The 10,629-nt window shown below is 34.7% G+C and overlaps 1 non-coding gene across 1 annotated transcript; it reads left to right on the top strand.

Moving 5' to 3' along the window:
* The first annotated feature begins 212 nt into the window (after window positions 1-212).
* LOC121231359 (small nucleolar RNA R71) lies at window positions 213-319 on the top strand. The gene has a single exon (XR_005929419.1). It is a non-coding gene; the product is annotated as a small nucleolar RNA R71 (small nucleolar RNA).
* Window positions 320-10,629: the final 10,310 nt, after the last annotated feature.

The raw sequence follows: 10,629 nt of genomic DNA on the forward strand, positions 1-10,629 counted from the left end.
TAACCGCATCAGGGTTGAAAATACCGACTGCTTTTGTCGACTTTGTTCTCATGACTTGCCACTGATTGTTATTCAGTGGCATCTCTTCTATAAATTCATAAGCCTCCTTAGGTGTCTTATTATTGATAGTCCTACCAGCAACTACATCAATCATCTGTCTAGTCGAAGGATTCAAGCCATTGTGAAAAGTTTGAACCTATAGCTAGAGTGGTAACCCATGGTGATGGCACCTTCTCAAAAGATCCTTGTATCTCTCCCATGCTTCATAGAGTGTTTCTAAATCCATCTACATAAAAGAAGAGATATCATTCCTCAATTTAGCCAATTTAGCAGGTGAAAAATATTAAGTAAGAATTTTTCAGTCATTTGTTCCCAAGTAGTGATTGACCCTCGTGGTAACGAGTTCAACCACTATTTAGCCTTGTTTCTCAATGAAAAGGGAAATAACCGAAGGCGAATGGAATCATCAGAAACGCCATTGATCTAAAACGTGTCACAAAACTCCAGAAAATTCGCCAAATGAGTATTTGGATCCTCATTCTGCAAACCATCAAACTGAACAAACTGTTGTATCATTTGAATCGTGTTAGGTTTCAGTTAAAAATTATTTGCAGCATTAGCAAGTCTAACTATACTCGATTCAGCTACTATTAAAATAGGTTTAGCATAATCATACATAGTGTGTAGAGCAGAATTCTGATTTACTGGATCAGCAGCAATTGCAGGAGGTAGCGGATTTTCTTGATTTTAGCCATCTCCTCTGTTGTGGTGGAAATATCGTCCTCTTGCTCTTCGTCTGTGTATCTTAGGCTTTTCCTTCTTTCTATTTGATTTTTGCGAGCTGTGCGATCGATCTCACTATCAAAAAGTAATGGTCCCGACGGGATTCTTCTAGTCATAAACTACAAAAGCCTGCCAGAAGGAAAAAGAAAATTTAGTAACAAAAATCAAAATAAAACTTAAATTGCAATAAAATAAATGGCTAAAGTAATAAAAATTAAGTGTTCCTAATAGCTTAGTTCCCCGGAAACGGTGCCAAAAACTTGATGTGAACAAATCATGATAAGTTTTTAAATTTATAATTGACCATACTTGAAAACTAACTATTATCACAGTAAAGGCAAGCACACCTATCAAATAGTAGTATAGTTTATAGTAAGACCGGAATGTCGAACCCACAGGAACTAAAAGTACTAGTATTAACTCTCTTTTTATTATCTAGCCTAAAAATACAGGGGTTTGTTTTATCTAAATTAATTAACTAAACTAAGAATGCACAGGAAGAAAATTGGGAAAATACTTTTGGGAAAATACTTTTGGGAAAAACTGATTGACTTGGACAATACCCAAGGGAAAATCCACCTAGACTTCACTTGTTATTTGACTTTGAATCAGATGATTTATTCACTTGACTTGATCCGTAAAAATCCCCAAGTTATATTATTGTTTCTCTCGAGACTAACAACGTTTAACCCTAGGTTGATTAATTGAAATCTCTTTCTAATTAAACCCCTAGTGTTGCATTAACTCGATCTATGGATTCCCTTATTAGGTTTCACCCTAATCCGGCAAAATTATGTTGCCCTAAGTCTAGGGGTGCAATCAACTCCGCTTAATTATGCTAGATCTACTCTTAGACAGGGACTTTTGCTCCTCTGAATAAGCACATCAATACTTGAATCAATATCTTGGAATATTAAAGCAAGAATTAAGAACTCATAATTAAGGACAAGTTAAATATTTATCAATAATTCAGAAAATAATAACACAACCTTGTGACCCTAATTAATGTTGACATCATAGTCAGACAGCTACACGGCCGGAGAACACGGGCGTGTCAGGAGCCCACGGACGTGTGACCCTGTTTCATGAAAATTTTTCTAAGTTTTTCCAAAACTTTCCAAAGTTCTTGGTTTAGTCCCAAACCACCTTTAATGGATGTTTAGAGTCTCAGTAGCTCGTGTAAGGGATATTATGCATGTGATTGAATGTTTTTAATTTAAATGAATTTTTATGGCCCGATTTTATGAAATGGTGTACGTTTAAGTCAAGTAATGCCTCGAACCCTGTCTTGACATCGGATACGGGTAAGGGGTGTTACATTTGAGGTATGGTTTAGTCGATTCTTAGACTAACCTAGCGTATTTGAGTCTAGCTATACATGCCATACGTATATATATATGTAAATGATAATGTGACGACTCCTGACAATATTAGAATGTGTTTTCATATAGCAAATGGATCCCGATAGAGCAATGGTAAATGATGTAGAAAGTCACGCACCTGCTCCAGCGGAAGGAGTGAAACTGTCAATAGAGGAAAAGAAAGCAGAGAGGCCTTTCTCTATATGATGAACGCATGGTATATGGAGTTCGTTTGAACGAACCCGAACGCTCAACCTCCCCCACCTCCCCTAAATCCTCAACCCGCACCTGTGATGCCTCAACATATGGATTTCATGAGATTTGCTAGGACACTTGTTGATAAAATTCTGAAACAAGGTGCCGGGGAATTTAGGGCAAATGCCATGATGACCCTGAACGGGCAGAGTTCTGGTTAGAGAACTCGATACGGGTGTTTGATGAGTTATCGTGTACACCCGAGGAGTGCTTGTAATGTGCCATATCCCTATTGAAAGATGCGGCGTATCACTGGTGGAGAACGTTGATATCTGTAATACCACTAGAGAGGGTTACTTGGGAATTCTTTCAAGAGGAATTTCAAAAGTAATACATTAGCAAAAGATTCATCGAACAGAAGCGCAAGGAATTCCTGGAATTGAAGTAGGGTCATATGACAGTTAGTGAATATGAGAGAGAATTTGTTAGACTCAGCAAATATGCTCGGGAGTGCGTACCCTTTGAAGCTAAGATGTGTAGAAGATTTAAAAATGGAATCAATGAGGATATTAAGACATTAGTAGGTATTCTTGAGTTGAAAGAATTTGTGGTACTTGTTAAAAGGGCTTGTAAAGCCGAAGAATTGGTTAAGGAAAAGAAAAAGGTCGAGTCTAAGGCAAGAGATACAATAAAGAGGTACATGAGTAAGTCATTGCCATCTCAGTCTAAGAAATCTAGATAGATGTATTCTCGTTCACATGTGTCGGCTGGGCATTCATATGGGAATTGTAGAAAGTAGAATTTGGGTTTTAGATCTCAGCCTACATCTGTGGCAAGTGTGGGTAACGCTAAACCTTTCAAGGCTGATTGCCAGCAATGTGGTAGACGTCATTCTGGCAACTATAGGGTGAGTGAAAGATCTTGTTTTAGATGTGGTTCTCTAGACCACTTTATTAAGGATTGTCCTGAGATGATGGAAAAGGAAAGATTTCAGAGTCCAAGACCGAGTGGCACAGCTTCTAGGGGAAAACCCTCGAGAAATGCCGGGAATGGGTTTAGCAGTAAAAATGTGACACGAGATACAACAGTGAGGTCTGAAGCTAGGGCTCCGGCTAGAGCCTATGCCATACGTGCACGCGAAGATGCAGCTTCTCCTGATGTGATCACTGGTAAATTTTCTCTCTATGATACTAATGTTATTGCTTTGATAGACCTTGGCTCCACTCATTCGTATATGTGTATGAAATTGGCATCTAGTATGAATATACCTATCGAGTCTACAGAATTTATAATTAAAGTGTCTAACCTGTTAGGAAAGCATGTGATAGTTGATAAAGTATGTAAGAAATGTCCTTCGTTGGTTAAAGATCATTATTTTCTGGCCAACTTAGTGTTATTGTCGTCTGACGAATTTGATGTCATACTAGGTATGGATTGGTTGACACTATATAAGGCTATAGTGAATTGTAGACAGAAAGTTATGGAACTGAAATATGAAGACGATAAGATTCTTTGGGTTGAATCAGATGATGCAGATAAGTCGCCATTGATGATTTCTTCAATAATTGCTCAGAAATACATGAGAAAAGGGTATGGAGCTTATTTGGTATATATATTGAATACAAAGGAATCTGAATTGAAAATCGAACCAGTGCCAGTTGTGCGTTAGTTTACGGATGTATTTTTGGAGGAATTTCCAAGGTTGCCTCCAGTTAGAGAAGTTGAATTTGGTATTGAGCTAATGCCAAGGACAACACCTATCTCTATTGCTACATATAGGATGGCCCCGACTGAGCTAAAAGAATTGAAGACACAATTGCAAGAGTTGACCGACAAAGGTTTTGCGAGACCAAGCTTTTCACCGTGGGGTGCTTCCGTATTATTCGTGAAAAAGAAACACTGTTCCATGAGATTATGCATTGACTACCGGCAACTCAATAAGGTCACAATAAAAAATAAGTATCCTCTTCCAAGGATTGATGACTTGTTTGACCAGCTGAAAGATAGACTTGAGGTCTGGATATTACCAGTTACGCCTTAAAGAGTCGGATGTGCCTAAGTCTGCCTTTAGAAGAAGGTATTACCACTACGAGTTTCTAGGTATGCCTTTGGATTAACGAATGCTCCTGCTGTGTTTATGGATTAAGTGGACCAAAATTTTCAGCCATATTTGGATAAGTTCATTGTAGTTTTTATGGATGATATTCTGATTTATATTAGAGATGAGGCAGAGCATGCCGAGCACTTGAGAACTGTTTTGCAGCTTTGAGGGACAAACAATTGTATGCCATGTTTAGTAAAAGCGAGTTTTGGCATAGAGAGGTTGGGTTCTTAGGCCATTTTGTTTCAGGAGATGGTAATACAAGTTGATCCCAGTAAGATTTCTGCTATTGTCGAATGGAAGCCACCAAGGAATGAAATTGAAGTTAGGAGCTTTTTTGTAACGCCCCGAATTTAGGCCTAGAAGTATTAGGTTTTGAGTAGGGGTGCAGTTAGAAGACTGCATATAAATATTTAATTGTGCAAGGAAATGACACAATTGAGTGTTTGACTTAGTGGTTGTGTGCTCTGGAAGTGTCTGGGAAGTCATGGGTTCAAGTCTTGGCTTCTACAAAATTTTTCTTTTTAAGGATAAAACCGGATCCTTTCGATTTCTATATCACAAATAGACTTACGAAGTTGTTCCAACTTATTGATTTCCATTAACTAACCCTAGATCCTTGCCCCTGAAAAATGGATGTTTCTCTTCGAGCTCCATCCTGTACTATTTACATTACAACCCAACAAAAAGACGGATTATAATAGAACAAAGGATGTCGAGCAAAAAGCACCTTCATTTCTACATAACGGAAAGTGGTGGGTTTTGACATCCACAGCTGATCATGTCCTTCAAGTCACACGTTGCTTTCTACCACATCGTTTCAAACGAAGTTTTACCATAACATTCCTCTAGTTTGGAGCATTGATTCAATTATGGAATCATGAATAGTCATTGGTTCAGTCGATACATAGTAATCTATCTATACTTTCTATATGAAATCAATTTCCTTCTACATGCTATATGAAATAAATAAATAATTTAGGAAGAAAAAGCCTCAATAAGAATTCAAACTACCCCATATTGTATGATTGTCTGAATGCAATATTTTTTATTTTTTTAAACTTTTATTATACTTTTCTATTCTAATTAAACTTTTCGATTCTAATAAAAAAAATAAAATAAAGAATATCATTAATAATAATATTACGAAAATACTAATAATATCACAAATATTCTAAATAACACAAATAAACTAATCTTTTTGAATCTACCGTGCATCTTCAAATAACCCGATAGATCAAATAACTCGGTAGAATAGATCCAGCAATCTCACAGTTGTTCGAGTGCCAATCTTAAGAAATCATTAAAAATCAAAAGCAAGAATCACATTTTCTCCAATACTTGACTGTTAGAAAGAAGGTTATTAAAAACAAAAAAAGAGCAATTTAGATTCGGATATGCTTATTCTGATATATAAATAGAGTATGCTCTGGGACCGAAGGATTCGAACCTCCGCATAGCGGGACCAAAACCCGTTGCCTTACCACTTGGCCACGCCCCATTTAGATTTCTATTTGAAACTACTAAACACTAATATGGGTATTCCTTGTTCGTCAATTCCAGTTCCAAATAGCTATGGAATAGATTCTTGCTACGATTTTTGCACGTATGGATAGAGAATTAAATCGAATTTATTGATCATTACATAGAATTCAATTAAGATATTGTATGAAAGTATGATTTCTTCTATTCTCTTGTAAGAATTGAAGGCTTTTTGATTGGGTGAGTTCAAAGAAGTATTGTTTAGTCTGCCTTATTTTCCTTTCTTCATTTTTTTCCTTATATCAAAAAACATATTAATAACTCAATCAAAATTATCTCCAAGAACAAAATTTTGTTATGCTTAATATCTTTAATTTGATCATATCTGTTTTAATTCTGCCCTTTTTTCGAGTAGTTTTTTTTCGCCAAATTGCCCGAGGCCTATGCTTTTTTGAATCCAATCGTAGATTTTATGCTAGTAATACCTGTTCTCTTTTTTCTCTTAGCCTTTGTTTGGCAAGCTGCTGTAAGTTTTCGATGAGATCCTTAATACTGTCCTAGAAAAATTCATGAGTGATTCAAGAAAAAAAATTCTAACAATTGAAAAGATCAGATAAGTCTTACACTAGGAACGAACCCTCAATTCAAAGATTGAAATTCTTGGATAGCCCTGATAAATCGGGATCATCCCATTTCCTCATTCTGACCCTTTTCGCCGAAGAACCCTATTTAGATTAGAGTCTACCACAATATATAATTGTTGGTATGAAAGAATTTTTTTTGTAATGAAAAACCCAACTCTTATTACAAGTGAATTTCTGAAAATTCTTTTGGATTTCTAGAAATTCTAGAAATCACTTTATTTCTTGGTGTCAAAATCAAAACAAAATAGGATATGTGGTATAAAAACGGGGAATCTATTCTCTTCTTTTTTCAAAAAAATGCTCTTGGAGATTGTGTAATGCTTACTCTTAAACTCTTTGTTTACACCGTAGTAATATTCTTTGTTTCTCTCTTCATCTTCAGATTCCTATCTAATGATCCGGGACGTAATCCTGGACGCGAAGAATAAAAAAGGGAGAGTTCCTTGCTTCATTTTTAGAAATGGTATTAGGATTTGATCTATTCCACTACCAAAAACCGAAACAAAAAGAGAGGGATTCGAACCCTCGGTACGAATAACTCGCACAACGGGTTAGCAATCCGACGCTTTAGTCCACTCAGCCATCTCTCCGAATTGAGAAAAGATAATTACTATGTTACAGCACGCAAAAAGAAAGGCTTGAAAAAAGCCCTTTTTTACTTTGTTATATAGATTATGTTATATAGATTATTATTTATCTATATAGAGTATTATTAATCCATAGATATATAGATTCTAAATTTTATTATTATATAGATTGATTATATAGATATATCCAACTTTTCTATAGAGATATAGAACTTTTATCAGTAATTCCATTTCATTTATATTATATTCTATATCATTTATATTTTAAATAAAACAAGGCTCTAAAGAAATATCTCAAATAACAAAAAAAGAAAGAATATCGCTTTGATTTCGCGCAAAAGGGACTTTTTAATTTCCAATTTCCACGGACCGGCCTGGTCAGTACCCGGCCGGGCTCATTTTTTTATTTTCAACTCAAATAACTCATTTTTCTATGATTCTGCGATCTGGCTTGTTGTAACAAAAAAATCTTGTTATTGCATTGCATCAACAATCAGAAGCAGAAGAAGTCCTATTTCCGTTCCTATGATATAGAATCAAAATATTATTTCTATTCTTTTTCTTTCTTCCTATTTCTTTTTATTTCCATTTATTTTCTATTTTACTAGAATAACTAGAATAAATAATAAAAAAACTATGGATTTTTGCACAATCCATTTTTATGTTATTTATGTTATGACTAAGTCCTTTTGTCGAATCCTATCTATCAAAAATCCTATAACACAAGTCTTCTGACAAAAGGTGACAAGGCCCTAATTTTCATTTTCAGGATTTTTTAGGCTCCTATCTTGTAATCCTATCTTGATTACGCCCAATTCCCCTGTTTGACAAAGGGTCCCTTTATATACATATACAATAAATATACAATAAATACAATAATCGCATTGTAGCGGGTATAGTTTAGTGGTAAAAGTGTGATTCGTTCTATTAATCCCCCTAAGAGTTAAGGGGTCCCTCGGTTTGATTCATATTCCAAGCAAAAACTTTATTTCTTAAAAGGATTTAATCCTTTACCTCTCAACGAAAGATTTGAGGAAGAATATACATTCTCATGATTTGGATCCAAGGGCCAATTAAATTATATATTATATATAAATATAATTTTAAAAATTGGATTTTGAAATTACGAAACATAAATTTTTTTTTCAATTGGATCAATACTTCCAATTGAGTAAGTATGAGGAAAAGATACATGGATAAAGATAGAAAAGTGTACTTCTAATCATAACTAAATCTTTAATTTTTTTTTGATGGGATAGATTGAAGCAAAATAGCTATTAAACGATAACTTTGGTTTACTAGAGACATTTACATCTTGTTTTAGCTCGGCGGAAACAAAATGCTTTTCCTAAGGATTTTCTCAAATAGAAATAGAGAACGAAGTAACTAGAAAAATTGTTCTATTCTAATCCCACTCTTCTAGAAGGATGACCTAGAAAGTGAATTGTTTTGAATGCATTCAGATAGAAAAGCTAACATAGATGTTATGGGCCAAATTCTTATTTCATTTCGTTCCTGCCTTATCTTTATCTCTTTATCTTATTTATATTCTATTTTATTTATTTATTTTTATTTATCCATCTTCCATAAAGGAGGCGAATGAAACCAAAATTTCATGTTCGGTTTTGAATTAGAGACGTTAAAAATAATGAATCAACGTCGACTATAACCCCTAGCCTTCCAAGCTAACGATGCGGGTTCGATTCCCGCTACCCGCTCGATATTCGAATTCTATCTACTCTATCTATTTGAATATTTATTAATTCAATTCAACAATGCATTAGCATCATTGAATTGAATTAATAAATCCGCAATTCCTAACAATTTTTCACATGTTCTTTAGTTTTTCCAACCAAGAGAAAAGAAAAAATCGAACAACAGAAAAAAAGTCAAAATGTCAAAAAATCGTAATGAAAAGCGTCCATTGTCTAATGGATAGGACAGAGGTCTTCTAAACTTTTGGTATAGGTTCAAATCCTATTGGACGCAATTTTGAATCGATTTCTCTATATTCCATTAAGTTAGAATTTTCTATTTATAATTGTTCCTGAAGTCGAAAACGTTCCATTTGGTCATGAATAGCGTCTTTCAAAAGCGTTTTCGCTTCCTCAGTGAATGTCTTGGTGGAAGATATGATTTCTTGGAACTGAGGTTTATTCATTTTTAAGTAATGGGTAAAGACCCTTCGATATAAGAACCTGTATCTATATCTACTAAATTCAATGGTTTCGCATAAAAAGAAAGCAAATAAATAAACGAAAGAAAATAAACAAATGAAAGAAGGGGAAAGGAGGGAGAAAGGGGGAAGGAGGGGCATCCTAATGAGATCCTAATCTCAAGACACAAAAGGGGATATGGCGAAATTGGTAGACACAAAAGGGGATATGACAGAATGAGCCTATTGGTCTAGTGGATAATGGCATGTGGGGTGTGCTAGTGGTTTGAGGTTCGAATCCCTGCTTGTGAAAATGGGGATTATTTTTATGGTTGCCATGGGAGGAAGTTGTGTTTGACCGAAACACCCAGAGTTTGAAAAAATTTGAATGGGGTTGTTGTTTGCCAAATTTGGGGAGTGAAAAAGGGGATTTTTGGTTGTTAAGTTTTTGCGAACAGGAGGGATTTTAGGAGGAAATAAGGGAATTCGTATTTGGTGGAAGTATTGGTGTAACAGTTCAATTTTGACCCTTTCAAAATAGTAGTTTCGGGACCACAAATTCGAGTTTGAAAAATATTTTAATATTATTTTCTATGTCTGTGATATGCGAATTTACATCTGTGAAATTTCTGTGATTTAATTTGTTTGTTTCTGTGCTTAATTATGAAAAAGGATTAAATCGCGTAAAGTATAAAAGTTGAGTGCTAGATGCTAAAGCACCTGTTTGGCTTGGGTTTTAAAATAAAGGTCCTTGTATGTCAATTGGACCATTGTACTAATGCATGGACAAGTATGGACATTAGTGGAAGGAATTTTTATTTGTTAATTAAAGGGCAAAATTGGAAAATGTATATTAATGTATATTATAATAAAATGAAAACATGAAATTGGCCATATTATCATGCATATAGCTGAAAATCAAAGAAAACGAAAAAGGAGAAATCCATTTTAGGTTTCGACACTTTGATTGCTTGATTAAGGTACGGTTTTAACTCAGTTCTTGATAATTTCTACGTTTCTATGATCGTTGCTTCGTGTTCTTCAAAACCCATATCTGAATTTCTATTTCTGTTAAAGATTTCATGAAATGTCATTGTTGATATCATGAATTTTGTAATGTTTTTGAATGAATTATAAAGGCTTGGTAGATGGTTCATAAGTTTTGTCTTAAAGTTTTTGATGAAATCGAGCTATTTGGACTAAATTATGAAAATAAGGTTTTAAAGGACTAATTTCTGAATTAAATATGTTATTTGGGTTGGTAAGGAAGTCATGTATATTCAATCAAGCTATAGTCTTGGTGAATTTTGCATATTTGTGG

This window comes from Gossypium hirsutum, chromosome A06 (assembly GCF_007990345.1).
Source record: "Gossypium hirsutum isolate 1008001.06 chromosome A06, Gossypium_hirsutum_v2.1, whole genome shotgun sequence".
In the NCBI taxonomy this organism is placed as follows: Eukaryota; Viridiplantae; Streptophyta; class Magnoliopsida; order Malvales; family Malvaceae; genus Gossypium; species Gossypium hirsutum.